We start from the raw sequence: 20923 nt of genomic DNA, 5'->3' as shown, positions 1-20923 counted from the left end.
GATTATCATCCTAGAGTTCAATTTTGTCGATGGCTTCTGGATCACATCATTGCACAACCAAATTTTTTACGATATGTTTTATGGACCGATGAAGCCTCTTTCACAAGAGACTGTATTTTTAAGAGTAGGAATAGCCATGTTTGGGATGAAGAAAATCCTTATGCAATTTTTCCAAGAAAACATCAGAATCGTTGGTCTGTCAACGTATGGGCAGGTATTGTTGATGATTATTTAATTGGGCCATACCTTCTACCGGAATGGTTAACAGGACCTATTTATCTGCGTTTCTTGGAGGAAGTTCTCCCAGAACTCCTTGAAAATGTTCCACTAAATGTTAGACAGCAAATGTGGTTTCAGCATGATGCAGCACCCGCTCACTTTGCTGTACAAGTACGCGAGTATTTAGCTCAACGTTTGGGCAGCGTTGAATTGCCAGAGGTGGAGCAGTTTCTTGGCCTCCTAGGTCACCCGATTTAACGTCGCTCGATTTTTTCTTGTGGGGACATGTAAAGTCTTTAGTCTACAAAACTCCAGTAGAATCAATTGGAGCTAGACTTAATTGGATGAATAACAGCAGCATTTGTAATAATTCAAAACGAGAATCAAGTTTTTAGTGTAGTCTGCCGAAATCATGTGCGGCGTTTAAATCGGTGTATTGAGGTTGGAGGAAGACATTTTGAACAATTGTTGTGATAGTATCATATACAAAAGGTAAAAATAAATGCATCAGATCCTAGTTAGGTAATTAATATTTTTTCTAAATTTAAACGCGTCTTAGGGCCGTAGAGGCGTAGTTACACATTTCCGGACATGGGTTCCTATACTCAAATGGATTCTACTGTTGCACTGAACAACCCCTAGAACTTTGATCCCATAGTTCTGAAACACCCTGTATAGTTAAAAGACAGTTGGAAGTTTTTCTGCGTTTTGGTAAGAAATTTATAATTTATTTTTAACTTAATTAAAAAACTTAACAGACAAGAACTTGAAAATTAAACAATATCGTCTCTATGAAGCATTTATATTCTAATTTAATATTTAATTTCAGACCTGCATTTCCCTTCATATAATTTCCCTAATGGTACAAAGTATTATATTGTACACATATTTGCTACAAAATTACCTAACGGAATACGCCAACATTTTTAATAAAAGACTTTAGAACCTACCAAAATATTTAATTCAATACTTTTTATCGAATTTTGTATCGTTTTTGATAATTTTTCCATGATATACATATAAGAAATTGTTGCTTTTCAATTTTGTGGCATTTATTAGCCTAGATTTTATTAACTAAAAACCAAATGCATTTTTATTAATGACTCAAGAACGATTACTTCTCTACCGAACAAAGATTTTATAATTAATAAATAGTTTTGATATAAAAGAAAATGGTTTTTGAGAAGGTAGTTAGATTTAGATAATCACCAAGAAGTAGCTACGTAAGTGACATCTTTACTCGTAAGTAGCTTGCTCTAATCCCAAATGACTAGGCGAAGGTTGCGTCAGGCAATTTAAAAATTGTTCGCACTAAACTAGAATTTACGATGAAACACGCTAATAAAATTTAAATTTTTCTTAGACGTAATATTTACTAGATTTGGAAATAATTTGACAAAAACTAACTGGTATTAAAACTTCCAATTTTTACTACTATCTAATAAAGAACAACAATAAAAAGCAAAAATACCCGCACAAATTTATATAGTATATATAGTATTGAATTTATTTAGAAGGTTTGGATATAAAAAAAAAACATAGATGATTTTTAGTATTCGTTTGGTACTGCATACAGATCGTTTTTTCGTTCGTTACTTATAGGAAACCGCATAGAGGCGAAATTTTGCAACATCGCACGTGTACGAGTGCCTGCGACAGAGCTCCGCCCCTGCCGGCGCGAGGACGGGATTACTAAACATCTGACTTTCGTGGGAGCTGAGTCGTTTGGCGACAAAATGTCCCAAAATATTACGCGAAAATCCAGGCATTTTTTAAATATTTATTCTAATGCGGGTTTTACAGACATGACAATATGTAAAACCCGCATAGAATTGTAATCTTAAAATGTTTAAAGTGCTGTGTTTTGAATAATGAAAATTAAAGCATTATTCTAATAAAAAATAAAATATCAACTCTGATAAAAATATAATAAAAAATCAGAAATAAAACTCTAATAAACAAACTTAACAACATATCATTTTTTAAATAAAAGGCTCAATTAAACCGCCTTCTTTCGCTAAACAAAAACTTAACCTATCGTAAAAGCTATTTCGCACCTCCAAAAGAGTTTCAGGTAAAATGGAATTGGCACCTTCGACAATTTTATTTCGCAACTCCTCTAAATTTGTTAGCCTACTCAAATCATGCTTGTAAATGGTCTGCTTAAGATAACCCCACAGATAAAAGTCACTTGGAGACAAATCTGGAGATCTAGGAGGCCATTTAATATCGCCAGTCCCACTAATAAGGGGGTTAGGAAAAGTATTTGTTAAAAATTCTTTTACCCTAGCCGCGTTATGAGCAGTACAGCCATCTTGCTGAAAATAAACCGATCCCAGGTCTACATCAGGTAGGATTTGAATGGCAGGAAGAACTTGGTTTTGCAGCAACTCAAGGTACTTTTGAGCGTTTAAAGTGACATTAATAAAAAATGGCCCTATAACATTGTCGCCCAAAATACCTGCCCAAACATTCAATTTCTGAGGATACTGGGTACAAAACTGAAAACTTCTGTGCTTGTTTTCCTGAGACCAATAACGAACAATGGAAGGATTGTGTTTGCCATGTAATGGAAAAGAAGATTCATCAGAAAACCAAATATTTTTTTAAAAATATTAATTTTCATTTGTCTTTTCAATCCTGGTTCCACAAAATTCCATTCTTCGCCACTGGTCTTCAGGAAATACTTCCTGAGTTTTTGAATACTTGAAACATTTGTACCCATATTTTTTCCAGATACGAGCAACAGTTTTATTGCTCATGCCCAGTTCCTCTCCAACACTTCTAGTGAATCGTGTCGAATCAAGTTCTAGGGTACTGCAAACCATTTCTTCCCGCCGTTCTATATCCTGGACCACTTCAACAGGTGGTTGTTGACGTTTTGTGTGGCATTTTTTACTATCTTGAGGACAAAAAGATGTCTCAAAATTTGTAACCACATTTAAAACCGTTTTTGCACAAGGAATCGGTCTATTCTCAAATGTCACTGAAAACAAATCTCTACATTGTACTGCCGAATTGCCTCCATAAAACCATTTAATTAGTTGAACTCTTTCGAAAGGGGTATAAACAGCCGTAGTGAAAATCGGCAGTACAATGCAGAGACATCTTTTGGTCTTCAAGATTGTAAAAAATGCCACACAAAACGTCAAGAACCACCTGTTGAAGTGGTTTAGGATATAGAACGGCGGGAAGAAATGGTTTGCAGTACCCTAGAACTTGATTTGACACGGTCCACTAGTCAAGTGTTGGAGAGGAACTGGGCATGAGTAATAAAACTGTTGCTCGCATCTGGAAAAAATATGGGTACAAATGTTTCAAGTATTCAAAAACTCAGGAAATATTTCCTGAAGACCAGTGGCGAAGAATGGAATTTTGTGAAACCATGATGGAAAAGGCAAATAAAAATGAATATGTAAATAAATATATTTTGTTTTCTGATGAATTCTTCTTTTCTATTACATGGCAAACACAATCCTTCGATTGTTCGTTATTGGTCTTAGGAAAACGGGCACAGAAGTTTTAAGTTTCGTATCCAGTATCCTCAGAAATTGAATGTTCGGGCAGGTATTTTGGGCGACAATGTTATAGAGCCATTTTTTATTGATGGCACTTTAAACGCCCAAAAGTACCTTGAGTTGCTGCAAAACCAAGTTCTTCCTGCCATTCAAATCGTACCTGATGTAGACCTGGATCAGTTTATTTTCAGCAAGATGGTTGTCCTGCTCATAACGCGGCTAGGGTAAAAGAATTTTTAACAAATACTTTTCCTAACCGCCTTATTAGTGGGACTGGCGTTATTAAAATGGCCTCCTAGATCTCCAGATTTATCTCCAAATGACTTTTATCTATGGGGTTACCTTAAGCAGACCATTTACAAGCATGAATTTAGTAGGCCAACAAATTTAGAGGAGTTGCGAAATAAAATTTTCGAAGGTGCCAATTCCATTTTACCTGAAACTCATTTGGAGGTGCGAAATAGCTTTTACGATAGGTTTGGTTTAGCGAAAGAAGGCGGTTTATTTGAGCCTTTTACTTAAAAAATGATATGTTGTTAAGTTTGTTTATTAGAGTTTTATTTCTGATTTTTTATTATATTTTTATCAAAGTTGATATTTTATATTTTATTAGAATAACGCTTTAATTTCTTATTATTCAAAACACAGCATATTAAACATTTTAAGATTACAATTCTATGCGGGTTTTACACATTGTCATGTCTGTAAAACCCGCATTAGAATAAATATTTTAAAAATGCCTAGATTTTCGCGTAATATTTTGGGACATTTTGTCGCCAAACGATGCACCTCCCACGAAAGTCAGATGTTTACTAATCCCGACCTCGGGCCGGCCGGGGCGGTGCTCTGTCGCAGGCACTCGTACACGCGCGACGTTGCAAATTCGCCTCTATGCGGTTTCCTATAATTAACGAACGAAAACACGATCTGTATAATGAGTCTGAGGACATCTAAAAAATCAATTCTTATCTCAGTTAAAGTAGTTTTCCAGTAAAATATAATTTCATTTAAAATTTTAAAAATCTCTCTTGATTTTTATTTGGGCGCCAGAACAATAAAGTCTAGCCAGTAAAAATAACTTTAAAAATATGTATATTTTTTAATGAAGAAACTTTTCTTGTAGGAAAATTATGCAAGTTTTTACATAATTCAATTACAAATTTTATAGTTTAATAACTGTTATTACTGTTTAAATAGCTAAATCTTTAAGAACTTTTATACAAGTAAGAAGAATACAGTACATCATAAGCAAAAACCTTTGAAAACTCTTATTAGGTTACATGATTATATAGAAAAGCTGTTTGCCGAAACTATTGCCAGTTGAAAGGGACATGCCATGGTAAAACAACAGTCCTATGGTTGGAACCTTTGCTGTGACACTCAAGTCACAAAACAGTTTTATGACTAACCAAAAATCAAGGTTTTTTAAGTCGTTTTGTTATTTATATAGTAGAACAAGACACTAAAAAAAATAAAGATCTCTAGGACAGCCTTTATGGATACTTAAAGATTGGTCTTAGAAAAATGGCTTAAAGCTTTATTTGTATGTAACAAAGAGCTTCAGCAATCTTAAAGAAGAACATTTAAATTCTTCTATAAGAGGCAAGTGAACTAACCCCAACCATACGACTTTAAAAAGTTCTTTAAAAACTCACAAACAAAATCGGCTTGCAAAAGGTAGAGCTAAAAATGTATATCCCTAAATAAAAATTAAAGATTTTACTATAGATTAGATCAAGTAAGATTGCCCATAAAGAGTTGGCACAAAAAAGATAACGAGCCCGCTGTAACTGCCATGTGATTCAAAACAAACCAGTCAAATATTTAAACAAATGAATATAAAATAGGCAATAGATAGCAATAGAAGCCTTCGCCTAATTAACCTAACCTCCTTTCGTCTTAAAACGATGGAAAAGAGAAAAAGATAATTGACAACTTGCGTACAAACTACCAAAAGCTATCACCTGTGCTGTTCATAATCTCGTAGCATAAATATTAATATAAGAAAGGCGATACTAACTAGAGGCAAGCATGGTAATGTTCTCTTAAATTCATTTAAAGAGCAATTAACTTTGCCAAATCGAGCATATATAGAAAGTACTAAATATCAATCTAACCAAAAGTGCAATTATCTCAGTTACAAAAAGAAGAAAGTTGGAGATAAAAGCACCAATAAGGGAAAACAGTAGTGCTAACAAAAGAACTCAAGTTATTTGATATCGTTCTTGACCAAAAACTAATTTAAAATTCACATATAGAAAGAAGTACCGGAAACGGCAGCAGTATAAGCTTGCCGACGCCTTTTGGAAAAACATGGGATTTTAATCACTATCTTAAACTACGCTTATTAGGTGTGACTGACAAAACAGTGTGACTGAAGTAACAGCGTAGCAAAAATTAATATGAGGATAACGGCAGATCTGCCACTCAACACCTCTTGAAACTTAACATTCGCTGCACGCGTATATGGAAAAAAAGGCTTGAATAAGTGACTACACCTAAACACAACATCTTAAGTCAGTTCTGAAATGAAAGACATAGAGACTATAATAAAATCAACAGATTAAATCGAAGGAGACTCTCATTTTAATTATTTCTTTGAAGTATATTAATGCAAACTTAAGACCGCAACAAAACAGGATAAAAAATATAACAGGATCCTTGGTCTAGATGCAAAACATAAGCATTTTTAGGAAATCTTTCAAGCTATCAATATAGCTATCTTTGAACCTTGCAAAAAAAGGCCACAAAGTGCAAAGATTTAAATCCTGTTTTACACTGAAGGTCTTTTGGAAGGTCTTGTATACTAAAGAATTAACTTTCAGCTAGTATGACTGCAACTTGCAAACAGAGTAACTTGCAAACTGTAACAGAGTCACCCTTATGTGCGTACCAGGACAAAAAGGCGTAAAAGCCAAATTATTGCATAAAGCTTTTGACCACATTGCCAGACATGAAACACAGACGTTTTTTCTATAAACTTAAATCATTTTGTAGAATTAGAAAAGAATACCTGATAAAAACACTGAAAATAAAGGCAAAAAAAATTTAGACAGATATTTGGTAAATGCACAAATGAGCAGAGACTAGCAGAAAGTCTCATAACTCACTCACCTAAATACGTAAAAAAAACTTCTGCGAAAAACGAGAACAGAAATGTCGTTGACCTCCTCACAGACTTGGATTTTGGAGAAACCAACCAAAGAAAATGGGAAAAACCAATGACGATTAATGCAGATTTTGTAAAAATAAGAGAGCACCTACTCTTCTTCGCCATCCTGAAAATGTATTTGGTGAACCAGAGAACTTAATCTCCTAAATATTATATCGTTCCCACAGATGATAGGTCTTTTTGAGTAATATAGAAGAAAAGTAAACACAAATGATCAATACCGGTTGACGTATAGAGAAGAAAGGAGTGACGAACAACTCTGCTACATACTATATCTTAGCATACGTGCTTATAGATATCAGAGATAAGATTTGAAAAACAGACATTTTAATGGCTAATAATGGAAAATTAGGTAAGCATGGTAATGAAGGTGTCTATGGCATTATAATCTAGAATTGTTACTTAGATCAGCAAGGTAAGAATCTCAAATTACGAGACAGTTTTACCACTAGCCAAAACTCTTAATTCTTTTAATTCTTTATTTTGACACGATGTTAGCATCTTCGGGAGAAGATTAAAACTGGTAAAAGGTTAAACTGGCCAGTTTTAATCTTCTCCCGAAAACGTGTCGAGATTAAAAATAAAGAGTTTTGGTTAGTGGTAAAACTGTCTTGTAATTTGAGCATCACACCAAAGGTTCCAACCATAGGACTATAAGGTAAGAATCTAACTGAAATATTTAACATAGTGATAATTACTACGTATTGCGTTTTAAAAGCAATAGAGGGCTGTTTTGAAGTAAAATAGCAATCTTACATATATATGACATTTTGTAGTCTCTGCTAAAATAAGGAGAGAGGATTTAATTTGATAGAAGAATGATTCTATATAGTTTAACAATATGGAAGTGCATTTCTTTAGGGTAAAAAGAATCTCTTTTCAGACTAAAGTAAAGAGAATTACTGAACTTAATCTGACGAATAACAAGGCAAAAGATAAGAGATAACAACATCAAATATTCCACATTCAATTAAAAAAATTCCAACAAAGATAATGTAACAAATTGAAAATAGACCTTTAAAAATTAATATTTGTATGTAAGTAAAACTTAAAGAAATCAATTTTCAACAAAACTTTTTCCTTGGGTACCGAAATATCAATAGTTAATAAACGAGGAGTAGAAGAAACGCTACTGTGCTCTTTTTAGCTTGTGAGTTAAACTTTTTATAGCAAGCTAATACATTGATTTCCGTAGCAGAGTCAGGTGGATAAAATTAATTTTAAAGCAACTTGATGTATGACTGATTTTTCTCGAAACAAATACTTTGGTATAAAATGCTTCGATTTGGTCTTGATTGTTTGACTTCTTATCAAAAAATTTAAAGCTGGAAGCTTAAATATTTATTCAAATTACAAGCATAATATCCACTGTAGGTTATGGCTCGCATATAGTTTGAAGTTATTCCAGTTTGCGAGGTTTTACATATTATAACCTTCTTTTTACTTTAGCTAGTATTATTAATAGTTCAATTTTGCGTTAGAATTATATTGATCTTCCTGTGAAAGCTATGCAAAATATTCAAACTCTATATATCAAACTTGAAAAGTTAAATCAAAAAAAGCCTAAGCAATGGCGGTCACAAAATGATTTGTAAAAGACAAAATTCTAAAGAATCTTTGCCTATAATGTACTATAATTTTATAGAAATATTATTTATTAAAGTTAGCTTTTCTGGTTGTCATAACTTATTTGAAAACCTTTATTGAGCTTTGATTAATGGATTAAATCACTTTACATGAAATATTAAATGAATTATTGGTTCTAAAATATCAACAATATTTAAATATTAATAATTTCCAGACATTGGTTAAAGTAAGAAATTAAATAGTAATGAAACGAAAATTACCTATTAATATAAGTTGTATATACATTTACTATGCTAGCTGTATATGACAGCCTTCAAAAATACGCTAGTTCCTCTTAAATCTATTGAGTATTATTTATTTTACTTATAATGTGTATTTTTGAACATTTTTTCCAATAATAAATTTATTCAATTAATGAAAAATTATATGTGTGTTTGGGAAATGTATCTTGTATTACGCTATATTTGGTTTAAAATATTGTTACTTTTAAATGGCATCTTTACAGAAAAATTTAAGTATAAGATAAATATATATAAATATACACATACCTCTAAGCGTTGCCATATCAGTAAAGTACGCATTCATTTCGAGTACACAAAAAGCATAACTTAAATGGGTATTACTCCCAATTGAGCTTAAAGAAGCGCTCATGTTGAAGCAATTAAATTCACTTTTCGCTTTATACAGAACATTCAAAACGCAAAAGTCCTTCCAACTGTACAAATATATAAAATGAATCGATATGGTAACACATAACAAATATAATGGTAATCGATTGATCTGCTCTCCATATCCCCATGTAACGATTCTGTGGCATTTAGCAATTGGTCAATGACGGGTGTCTGTGGTTTGCACAACGACACCTCAATAATACTAGCTTCAAATTTATACTATTGCTGCCCGTATGTCTCGTTTTGAAAGCATTTGTTTCCGGAATGAATCGGTGTGTCATTATACCCTGTATTGCAGGTTATATGTTTGTATGACCTGGCTGTATATTATGTTGCTACATCTATAGAGCTGTATACGTATAAATTATTTGGAGGTAATTACGTTTAAGTTTCACGTATTATTTATTTCAAATGCTGATAGTTGCTCAATTATTAAATAGTTTATGGCAAATGACCAGGATCGATTGAGGTAAAATTTAACTATTGAAATTATTATAGTAATTCTGCAAATGAGGAGTTAAACATTGTTTGTTTCTTAAAAAATACTGACCTTTCTGTAATCTAAAAACAATATATTTATATTTTTTAGACAGTTTTACTATTTGTGCATAAGTGTATTTTTTTTTAGATTTGCAACATTTTGCTACTAATTTTTATAAAAACTTATTCATAAACAAATCTATTAATTATTTTGAATTTGTGCAAATTTAAACTTATATATTGATACCAATAATATACAACATCAAAAAGCACATTTCCCAATCCGCGGAAATTTAAAGTTCTTTAAGATAAAGAAGAGAATGCTCTGAACAATAAACAATACTGAAAAAGTAATGCCTATAAAGCACAAGATGAACTTTTTATAGTGCAATAATCCTAGCAAATTTGTATCGTAGAAAAAAGCTTATTTAATAAGTTTTTTTTGACAGGCGGAGTGCTTTATTTCTACACTATTTTTATATTAATTTATTTTCTCTAGTTTACTAGAGATAACGTCTTTAATCCACTTTCTTTAAACCTAAACTTTCAGAAGAAGTTTAATCAAAATACAAAACTCAAAGGAAAATATTATTTTTATTTTCCCCACTGGGGGCTTTTTATGATGTTAAATAACATTATTAATTAAATGACATACTACTTTATCAAAATGTGTTATATTCATGTTTCTTTTTAGCGATTTTTTTTGAGTTAGAGCAAGTGCGGTGACGCCTTTTGAAATAGAAACCACATTAAAAGGGAAACTTTAAGTAAAACGAAACGGTCGTATTTCTTTTGAACTAACTGTAAAAAGGAGATGTGCTACAATAATTTTGGTAATTCGGATATTTAAAACTAGGACTGGGAATAGTGCTTCTAGAAACTTCTAGATTCTATATTAAATTTTAAAAAACAAATAAGTAGTATACAATTATACAACAGAAAGTTCAATTTCATCTCAGCGAGCTTTAAACGTTGATACTTTTAGAGGGCACTCGTTCACTCGACGCAATGTATTTCGAAAACAAAAGACAGTTTTTAGCATGAATACATAAATTAAAATAAAGTGGCTATTTAGGCGTCGGTAGGTTTCTGGTTGTGAGTGGCGGTTTTATCCAGTTAAGGATGTAAATGCTTTCAGAAACGAGGAATACTGACGTTTATATGAAAAAACTTTGCCTCGCGGTAACGGTAGATCCGTGGAGAAAAAACCGTGGAAAAGCAACCGCCGTTGAGTAGAATGCTAGAGACGGCCGCGAATGAAATATAAATAACAAAAAGGAAGGCTTGGAGATTTAAGCTTGTTTTATTTATTGTTTTTAGCCGAAATCGATCGCTCAGTCTAGCTCGCTAATGATACTCGTTTAAAACTTCGCAAAGTCATTAGCGGAAATACGTTAAGTGCAGAATGAAGCGTTTATTAATGGCTTCAATTTTTGCATGGTACTTAATATTTCCAGGAGATATTTATCTATATACTTGTTGACGGCTTATTTCCAGGTTAATTAGTTATTTATTCTGATATAATGGTTTATAAAAAGCTATTTAAGGACTAAGAATTAAATTAAAATTTAAAAAGATAATAAGCTAGTAAATATAATATAAATAAACCTGCTTATGTATAATTACTTTACTTTTACTTTTTGGAAGCAAACACATTAATTCCAAGCTCTAAAATAAATATTATATTTAAATATTAATATTATTATTATTATTTGTTTTTGAATTTGGTAACCATGGTAACAGACAATGCTCTGTCTAAAACATTTTCAACACTGCAGCTTTGCCCCTTATATCAAAAAATGGCAACACCTTTGACTGCTTATATTTAAGGTACCTGCTGGTAATAAGGCCTATATTCAAAAAAAACCGCTTTAAATTAATCGGAAATCGATTGCGTTGGGTCCGCGTCTCCTATTGGTCCATTTACAAACGACATTCGAACGGACAACCCGCGTTCCTCGCCTTCGGGCGTCAGTAAGTTCCAACAACGTGTGTCGACGGGTCGCCGCGTGTGATATTATAAGGATACAACGAACAAAAATATAAGTATTTTTAGTATTTATAATTGTATTTTTAATTTATAACTGCAGATATTTTGGTTAGACTTTATATTTTGTGATTTCAATAGTTTATTAGATTAAATTTAGCCGACATAATTTAAATAAATTTACATAATATTTCGTCATGGATGGGTAATAAGGCCTATAAAAATAAGCTATAGGCCTTATTACCCTCCATATAGGCCTTATCCTCATGACAAATGAATGTTTTTATTAACATATTATTAAACTTCTAAACTATTCTCGTTTTATTTTCAGTGATTATTAACATCATGCCTCCTAAAAGGGCACCTTGGTGCGAGGAGGATTTAATATCAGCAGTTCGATCTGTTCAACGCGGTACTCTGAGTACATATGGGGCTACAGCAAGGTTTAATATTCCCAGAAGAACCATTAGAAATCATGTTCAGAATGGAATCCTAATAAAAAGACTAGGTCGTAAATATATTTTAAAAGAAGAACAAGAAGCTGATCTTGTTAAACGAATAATAAGATTTAGTGAAATAGGTCTACCTGTGACTCCACGGATCCTTCGTCGAATGGTATTCAGATTCTGCGAAGATAATAAAATTGCTCATCAATTTAATACAAATTCAAAACTTGCTGGTAAAGACTGGCTAAACGCTTTTATGAAGAGAAATCCTGTAATTTCTAAAAGAAAAGCACAGTTTATGAATCCAGCTAGGGCTTAAAAACTTAATAAATTTATAGTTGATGATCATTTTTCAAAAATAGGGAAAATGTATGATGATCTTAATATAATTAATCACCTTGAAAGACTTTATAATATGGATGAAAAAGGATGCCGCTTGACTATTCACCACCAGCCAACCGTTTTAGCTAAGAAAGGGGTAAAACGTGTTCACTTTCAATCGTCAGAACATGCAGAGAGTGTGACAATTGCAGGATGTGTCAATGCTCTTGGAATACCAATACCACCTATGATTATTTTTAAAGAAAAGAGGCTAAAGCCAGAATTACATGATAATTTGCCACCAGAAACTCTAGTGGAAAAATCAAGTAAAGGCTACATGACTAACGAACTTTTTAAAGAATTCCTCAAGCAGTTAGACCGATACAAAAGTCCAGGAAGGTGCCTCTTAGTTGTTGATGGTGCAGCTTGTGATCTTGATTTGTTAATTGTTGATGTTGGAGACTCACTTGATATAGATCTCTACTGTTTGCCATCGAATACAACACATGAGCTTCAACCCCTCGACAAATCTGTATATCGTTCATTTGAGCATCATTGGAATAATGAGGTATTATTATTCTTGGATCAGAATCCTAACAAAAAGCTGACCAAATCACGTTTTAACATCATACTTTCAAATGTTTGGTCTAAATGCATGACACATAGTAACATTATAAACGGTTTTAAGGCTACTGGTCTGTTTCCATTAAATCCCGAGGCAATTCCAGAAACAGCATTTGCTCCTTCAATTCTCTCAGACGTACCGGCACCGGATGATACCAACAAAGAAAATAGGCGTCCACCTGAATCTCCTCAACCTGGTCCGTCTGGAATGGCCACCAAGTCTGGCAAATTTTCCTATTCCAATGTTTACTTTTTTGACTCGGATTCGACTGATGACCATATCCCTCTTGCTGAATTAAAGAAACGAACAACAAAAGTCACTTCTTTTAATGAGCTTTTGCCCACACCAGTAAAAACTAATGAAAAACCTAAAAAAAATCGAAAAAAAGCTCTAAACTACAAAGGAACTCCAGTCACTAAAGATCTTTTTACCGAGGAGAACAAAAGTCGTGCCAAATTGAATAAAGATATTGAAAGCTCCAGTGAAAAGTTAAGTACCGAATGGTATTGCCATGGATGCGAGGAAGACAGGCAGGCCGATATGAGGCAGTGCAGCAAATGTCTTAAATGGTACCATGAGGAATGTGTTGGCTTAACAGTCAATGACATGGATGATTTTGAGTGTCCCGATGGCTGCTAAACTTCGCCCAATTAACGAGTTGTGCCATTTTTATGTATAGGCTTTATTAAACCTCCATCGGATAATAAGGCCGATTTGCGTTATTTTTCTTAATATTTATTTTTTGTTTTCTAGTTTTTTTAGAGATTATTTTTTTAAGTTTGTTAAAATTAATATAACCTTATAAGCACTTTGGTGTATTGACATTACAGTCTTTCACTTTATTCAATTTTTTTCTTAGGCCTTATTCCCCTCTATATTTATACGTTATATTTTTGGATATTTTGATTCCCTGCTTTAAGTCTTTTTTCATCATATTTCTCTCTACCTATTTTTAGCGGTTTTCAAGGAAAAAAAATTGCATGTTTTTTGCTAAAATTCAAGGGATAACTAATTGTTTATTTCTCAGCTATTTAGGTTCCCAAAAAGGTCAAATTTTAAATATTACTTTAAGAGACTATCGTGATTAACTTTCTATAGCCTGATTCAATCAGCTTTAAAAAGGGTCGTCGAATATTAAATTAAAATATTTTATTTACTAAGATGATAAAAAGTATTTTTTTTTAATTGAACACCCTATATTTTATTTTATATTCTAATGGGCAGTTAAAACACCTTTAATTTAATATAGCATTTTCCTGTACCTAAGTAGCCGCGTTTTAGAAATAGATACTTATTTTCCTAAAAGTTGACAATTTTAAACTTTTGTTTTTTTTTTCGGAAAGTTTCGGTTTATTTTTCAAAATGTAACGAAGTGCCCATATCGCAAAAACCAATAAAAATAAAATTCTGAAAATTTCTATACGTATTCCTGGGATTATTTAAGTGGATCTCTATTTCAGTATAAAAAAAAAATTATGGTATTGAGAAAAAAAAATTTTTGAAAGATCGTTTTTTTTTCAAAAATTTGACAAAATGTTCAAAACTCAAAAACCAATAGCAATAAAATTTTGATTTTTTTAAACCATGCTTCGGAAACAATCTGACTACACACCCTTTTCAGCGTTTTTCAAAAATATACAGGATTTTGAGAAAAAATTATTTTTTGCTCAAGGTCCATTTTTTTTTAAATTTTAGAAAATGCCGCCAGATATAGGGTAGGCGTGCCTAAGAGTACGCATTCCCTAAGAGTACGCAGACCTCGGATGAGCCATATGGCAACACCGCGGGTCGAATCCAATATGGCCATTTGTGGTTGTTTTTATGTCAAGGTGTTGTCCAGTGAATTTAAGTTTTAGTGGGATTATTGATAAACGAATAGTCGTAAGTAATATAAAATATGCTATTTTGATATAATATTTTAAGTGAATATAGTTAAGGAATCATATCGTGTGGAAACATTTGTTAGAAAATGCATATTAGCAGTTAAATTCAACGTTCATTAGGCTATAGACTCACCTAAAAACATCCTTGTTTTGTCGGTTGCATAACACATTTTTACAATATTTCCGAATCCTAGAAAGGGGAGCTAAGAGTACGCAAAATTTAAGTGCGTTCTCTTTGCCACAGTTATTTATTTTAATTGCTTAGTAACGATAGGCACCTTTAATTAATTTCTGGATATAAATTTTAGGATAACAAGGTGATAATGGGAAAATATAAAAGGAAAACAAATCGTACGCTGAAATTAACACAAGAATTGCTAGACGAGGCGCGACTTAGAATAGACCGGGGGGAAAGCAAGCGTTCAGTTGCTGCTGCCTTGGGTGATAACAAGTGCTCTTTACGGAAACGATTGAGATTAGGGACTATTCCACAATCTTTGGGGCGTTTTAACTAAGTTTTTACTCTCGATCAGAAAAAAGAATTGGCGAATCATATTAAAGATCTGGATAACCGATTCTATGGATTGCGCAAGAAAGACTTGAAGTCGCTTGCATTCCAGTACGCCGAGCTAAACCAAATAAGGCACAGATTTAATCCAGAGAAAAAAATGGCGGGTAATCACTGGGTTAAAGATTTTTCTAAACGAAACTTGCTGTCTCTTAGAGCTCCCGAAAAAGTAAGTTTGGCTAGAGCAACTGGCTTTAATAAGATTCAGTGCAATAGATTTTTTGAAAATTTAAGACAATGCTATGAAAAAACAAAAGCACCAGCTCGCCGCATTTTTAATATGGATGAAACCGGGATGTCGACGATCCCTAACAGAATGCCCAAAGTTTTTGCCCTCAGGGGCAAGAAAACAGTTTCAAAAGTGGTTGCAGCAGAACGAGGATACTTAGTAATAGCTGTGTGTTGTATGGGAGCTTCAGGAGTTTGGGTACCCCCCGCTCTTATCTTCCCACGCAAACGTATAAACGATTAACTTTTTTATCGATGTCCACCTGGAACTTTACAATAAGTGACAGAAACTGGTTATATGAATAACAGTATAGTTCTTCTATCGTTGCCGCCCCATGGGAGCCACAAAATGCAGCCCCTCGATAAATGCATTTTTGGTCCATTGAAAACTGCATTCTCGAATGAAAGCGACAAATGGATGATTCAAAACCCTGGTAGACCAGTGACTCTGAAACAAATGTCTAGACAATTTCATGCAGCTTATTCCATACAATTCTTGCAACAATTCAGATTTGTGAAAAGGCTCAGAGGTAACTGATCGAGCCTTACACATTGAACCAACAAACGATAGGCGACATGAAAATGAAGATAATGTTCAAGTGTTACAACAACCACGACTCCGACGATGATGACAATTTGCCTATTTCAGTTTTGATAGATAGGATACGTAAAGAGCCTGTTACTCCGACAGAAATACACGATGCTAGTCTCAAAACACCAACCAAGAATACTGATAGCAGTTGTTTAAATAACCCAATGCCAAATTCAGAATCTATTCAAGGCAGCGAAGATGTCGAAAACATAAAGTCTAAACTGTTTTCTTCCCCTAAAAATGTAATCTTGCCGTACTTGGGACATCTGGAGTCACTCCAAAAATAAGCATCACCATCAACAGCAATCAAGAAGATGCTGTCTGTCGTGGATGTGAAGAGAACTACAGCAATTCTTACGGTGGAGGCGATTGGGTCAGGTGCGCAATATGCAAGTTCTGGAGGCATGAAATTTGCACAAATTACATGGGACAAAAGCAATTCCATTGCGACTTATGCAATTAAACATTTCTTAAACATTGTGATGTTGCGTACTCTTAGCCCAACCTTTGCGTACTCTTTGGCATATGTGGCGCTAAGAGTACGCATTTGTATTTAAAAAAAAGGGTTGTGTTATTTTTAATGTGGAAATAATTTTCTTTAAACTGTGTTTTTTTGTTGGCTAATAGAATATATGTTTGATTGCTCACTATTTTTTTTTATTTATTTTCTTTATTGTAGTTTTATGTAGAAAAGAATATTAAGTGCGTACTCTTAGGCGCGCCTACCCTATTTGCATATTCAGGGCCAATTCAATATGTTGGACTTAAGTCAGAAAACATAATTAAAATGATCATTATGTTTTGCCTAATGTCATACATGTCATATATCCATGTATTGTCTAATGTCACGTACCTAAAAAAAGCTTTCTGTATAAATTTTCATTTTAATTATGTTTTCTGACTTAAGTCCAATACATTGAATTCGCCCTGAAGATGCAAATATATCTGGTGAAACGTCGGCAAATTTAAATAGGCTTGGACTTTTATTTTATTGATCCCTAAACCCAATAATATTTCATACCATATAATCTTACTTGAATCATTAAATTAAAAAAAAATATATAATTTCATTGTCAATTCAGCGTTTTTCAAAAACTTGACAAGATTTTGAAAAAAGAAATTATTTTTAAAACGTCAATTTTTTTTTTAAATTTCACAAAATATCCATGTATTAAGAATCAGTAAAAATATAAGTTTTTATAGAAAAATAATTTTTATCGATTTTTTTTAAAATTTTTTTTTTAAATTTCCAAAATGCCTATAACTCAAAAACCTGTGGCAACAAAATTCTGAAAATTTTTACACATTTTTCTGAAACAGATATCTGATTCAGCGTTTTTTAAAAAATTTACATAGTTTTGAAAAAAAAATTCAAGAGCGCTTAATTTCTTTTGCAAAAATTTTACAAAAGGCCCATGACTCAAAAACCAGTGGAAATAAAATTCTAAAACTTTTTAACTTTTAAAACTTTTTTTTACTTTTACGTATAACTAACGAAGTATTTTGTAGTATAAATACGTGTTTTTATCCATTGGTTGTAAATCTAGATATAAAGTCATCTGAAGCTTAGGTATATAGGTGAGACATGAGGTAAATATGGCCGCTCCATTGTCGTACTACTTTTTATCTTTCAGAAAATTTAAATACCTTAAATTTCATAAAGTCTCATAAACACGTGTAGCACAAAACAAATAATAAATATGCTTATAGGCCTCTCTTTGCCCTAGAGGACCGATTCCTAAAAAAGCTGACTATGACGTGAAAAAACTACGCCTCGAACACATCTGGGTTGGACAAGACCTTAAGCAATCACAGTCACAAAATATAATTCAGCTGGCAAGGAGCGCCACGTTGCCGATTCTTCAGAGAAAGAGCGGCTGATCGTGTTCCGTTATCCATTTTATCATGTTAAATTTCTGTTTGGTTTGAGTACCTTTTGGCCTTAGAGATTTTGTTTTGTAAAAAACTAACCTGCTTGGGACAGACGGAAGTGCTGACTTTTAGAAGTGTTTTTATTTTTTATCTGTGTTTTTAAAATTTTGGACTTTTAATATGAGTTCTTTTTATATACATACATTATAGGTGGATCTATATGTTTTACATTATGGAAGAAGTTGGGGATGGGACGCCCGTGACCGCCAAAAAGTCGAGCAAAAAGTGTACAAAAACCCTGAAATTTACCGTATTAATTGCCACTGTGGAAAAAACTTTAATTTAAAAAAACTTTGTAATTTGCACAGGAGAAAGGTTCATGGTGATATTACATCTATTGTTGCAAAATACAAAAAAGCATGCCCCATGTGTGAGTTTTCTGCTGAATTCCGGGATGAATTGATAAAACATTTTGAAGTGGTACCTAGTGTTAAATTCTTACAAGAAAAGCTCAATTTTCTGACACAGAGCTTGATACATGGAAGAGCAAAGTTGAGGCTGATACACTCTCTAAATTTATTGCTAAGGAGGGAACACAGATACAAAAAACATAAGACCACAAATTATGACTATCATCGATCAGGATATCATGTAGCTTTGGAAAAAGCCTATAGAAACCTAAAAATTTAAGGAAGGGTTAAAATTAATGGTTTTTGTCCTGCATGAATATCTATATAAACAATTGCATAATGATGGTAGTTGTAATGTTACATATTTTATAACACATATAAGACACCAGAATGAACTAAAATGTTTGTCTCTTTCATCTGTTGTAAGAGAGGATTTAGCTCGACAAATAGCATTGAAGATTCCCTTTGATGACATTATAAATAATGTAAGAGATGCTTGTGACTTTGCCTTGCAAAGAATTTACTTGCAAACTCGACAAGATCTGTATAACATTAAAATGTCATATAATTTGCAGTAAAAAGCAATTAGGCATAAAGAAGATGCAGTGAGTGTCGATGCATGGGTCAAGCAGGTGCAAGGTAAAGGTGACAGTGTTCTATTTTATAAGCCCTAATGTGTTTGTTTGGAAGAATCCCTTGAACTAAAACCCGAAGATTTTATTTTAATTATCATGACACCTGCATAACTCAAAATTCTAAGAAAATTTGGAAATGATTGTATCTGTCTGGACGGAACCCATCGCCTGAACTGCTATTACTTCAAGTTGAACACATAACTTGTTCCTGATGAGCTAAGAGAGGGGTGTCCGTGTGGTTTTTTATTCTCCAATAGATCAGACACACAAGTGTTAACTCTCTTTTTTAAATGCATAAGGTCCAAGCTAGAAGAGATAATTGGCCCAAAAGTCTTTATTTCAGACTTAGCAGACACTTTTTTTAATGCTTGGTGTAGTGTAATTTTTTTTCCATAAAATATGACATTTTTTATTGACTTATGTATAATAGGTATCTTCTTTTGTAAATATGTTAGAAAAATATTTTTCTTTTCAGACTTTATTGCACATGGCATGTGGGTTGGGCGTGGAGAACTAACTAAAATTAAAACTCGAGATTCTCAGGTAGGTATTTATTTTGATGGCCTAATATGGTTTGTATTTTTTAGTCATTTAAAAATATTTAACCACTATGATTTGTTTCTGTATTTCAGGTGATAATTTATAAACATCTTAGAACATTGTTGACAGGGCGAGATTTTAATGGATTTCATAAAATGCTGGAGGAATTTTTTAATTTGAAAGAACTAGAATATACAGATTTTATTAAGTATTTCAAGGATTCCTATGTATGTGTCTCCCCGGGGAGGGCCGGGGTAGAATAGCCCTCCGGTACGCTCTGCCTGTCATAAAAGGCGACTAAAAGAGCAACCTCTTTGGTGGTAGATGTTGTCCACTTGCATCGCCCGGTTCAATACCACCACATAGGACTTAGGCGGCGTGAAGTGGTTCCATGGAACTCACGTTTCGCCGCCATGTCGATGTGTCCGGTTTCCAAAGGGGAAATGGAGAAGAAAAATAAATGCATGATGGCCCCCTCACGACCAAAACTTTCCGGAGGTAAACTCGCCTCCCATTCAGGCGGATCAAAAAGCCTAAAAATCAATTTCTGCAACATCAGAGGTCTAAACACTAATATTAATGCAGTACACCAACACCTGCAATCAAATAAGCTTCACATTCTGGCATTAGCAGAAACAAAGGTGAAACCTTCAACAACAAATGTTCACTTCATTTATCCTGGATACGATCTACACACCCGATTTCGACTAAGCTTTGGATTGGCAGTATTTGTCAAGAACGATTTGAGTTGCCAGCGGAAGGAAATGCTTGAACCTGCGGACTTCGACGTCATGTGGTTCAAAATAATAGCCAGTGGTGCCACGAAATTTATCTGCTGTATCTACAGACCACCAAGCGACACCCAATATAGACGGCTCTTTTTGAACCTGGTTGATTGCATTAAGCATCTGCAAATTGACTACCCAAGCGCAGAAATCATCTACATGGGTGATTTTAACGTTCACAATATCAACTGGCTGCGCTTCTGCAATAAGAACGACGATGAAGGATGAGAAGCTGATCTATTTGCCACCATATGCAGGCTTACGCAGCTTGTGGAGAAACCTATCAGAATCCCCGATCGAGACGGCGAGTTCGCGAGTCTCCTAGATCTGGTCTTGGCTTCAGACCCTGACTCGTACACTGTATCAGTACATGCCCCCCTAGGA

General features: G+C 33.5%; 1 protein-coding gene and 1 long non-coding RNA gene across 31 annotated transcripts in view; one reads left to right on the top strand and one right to left on the bottom strand.

Annotated features, from left to right (window-relative positions):
- The window catches only part of LOC126744584 (protein turtle), a 735337-nt gene that overhangs the window by 215039 nt on the left and 499375 nt on the right, over window positions 1-20923 (bottom strand). The gene's annotated exons all lie outside the window — the stretch shown is intronic.
- On the top strand, window positions 824-15679 carry LOC126744607 (uncharacterized). Its single transcript, XR_007663254.1, has 3 exons — window positions 824-930; window positions 14722-14835; window positions 15218-15679. It is a non-coding gene; the product is annotated as an uncharacterized LOC126744607 (long non-coding RNA).

The sequence above is a fragment of the Anthonomus grandis genome, chromosome 14 (genome assembly GCF_022605725.1).
Source record: "Anthonomus grandis grandis chromosome 14, icAntGran1.3, whole genome shotgun sequence".
Lineage (NCBI taxonomy): Eukaryota > Metazoa > Arthropoda > Insecta > Coleoptera > Curculionidae > Anthonomus > Anthonomus grandis.
Note: the sequence above shows the minus strand (reverse complement) of the source record. Positions and strands in the feature narration are given on the sequence as shown.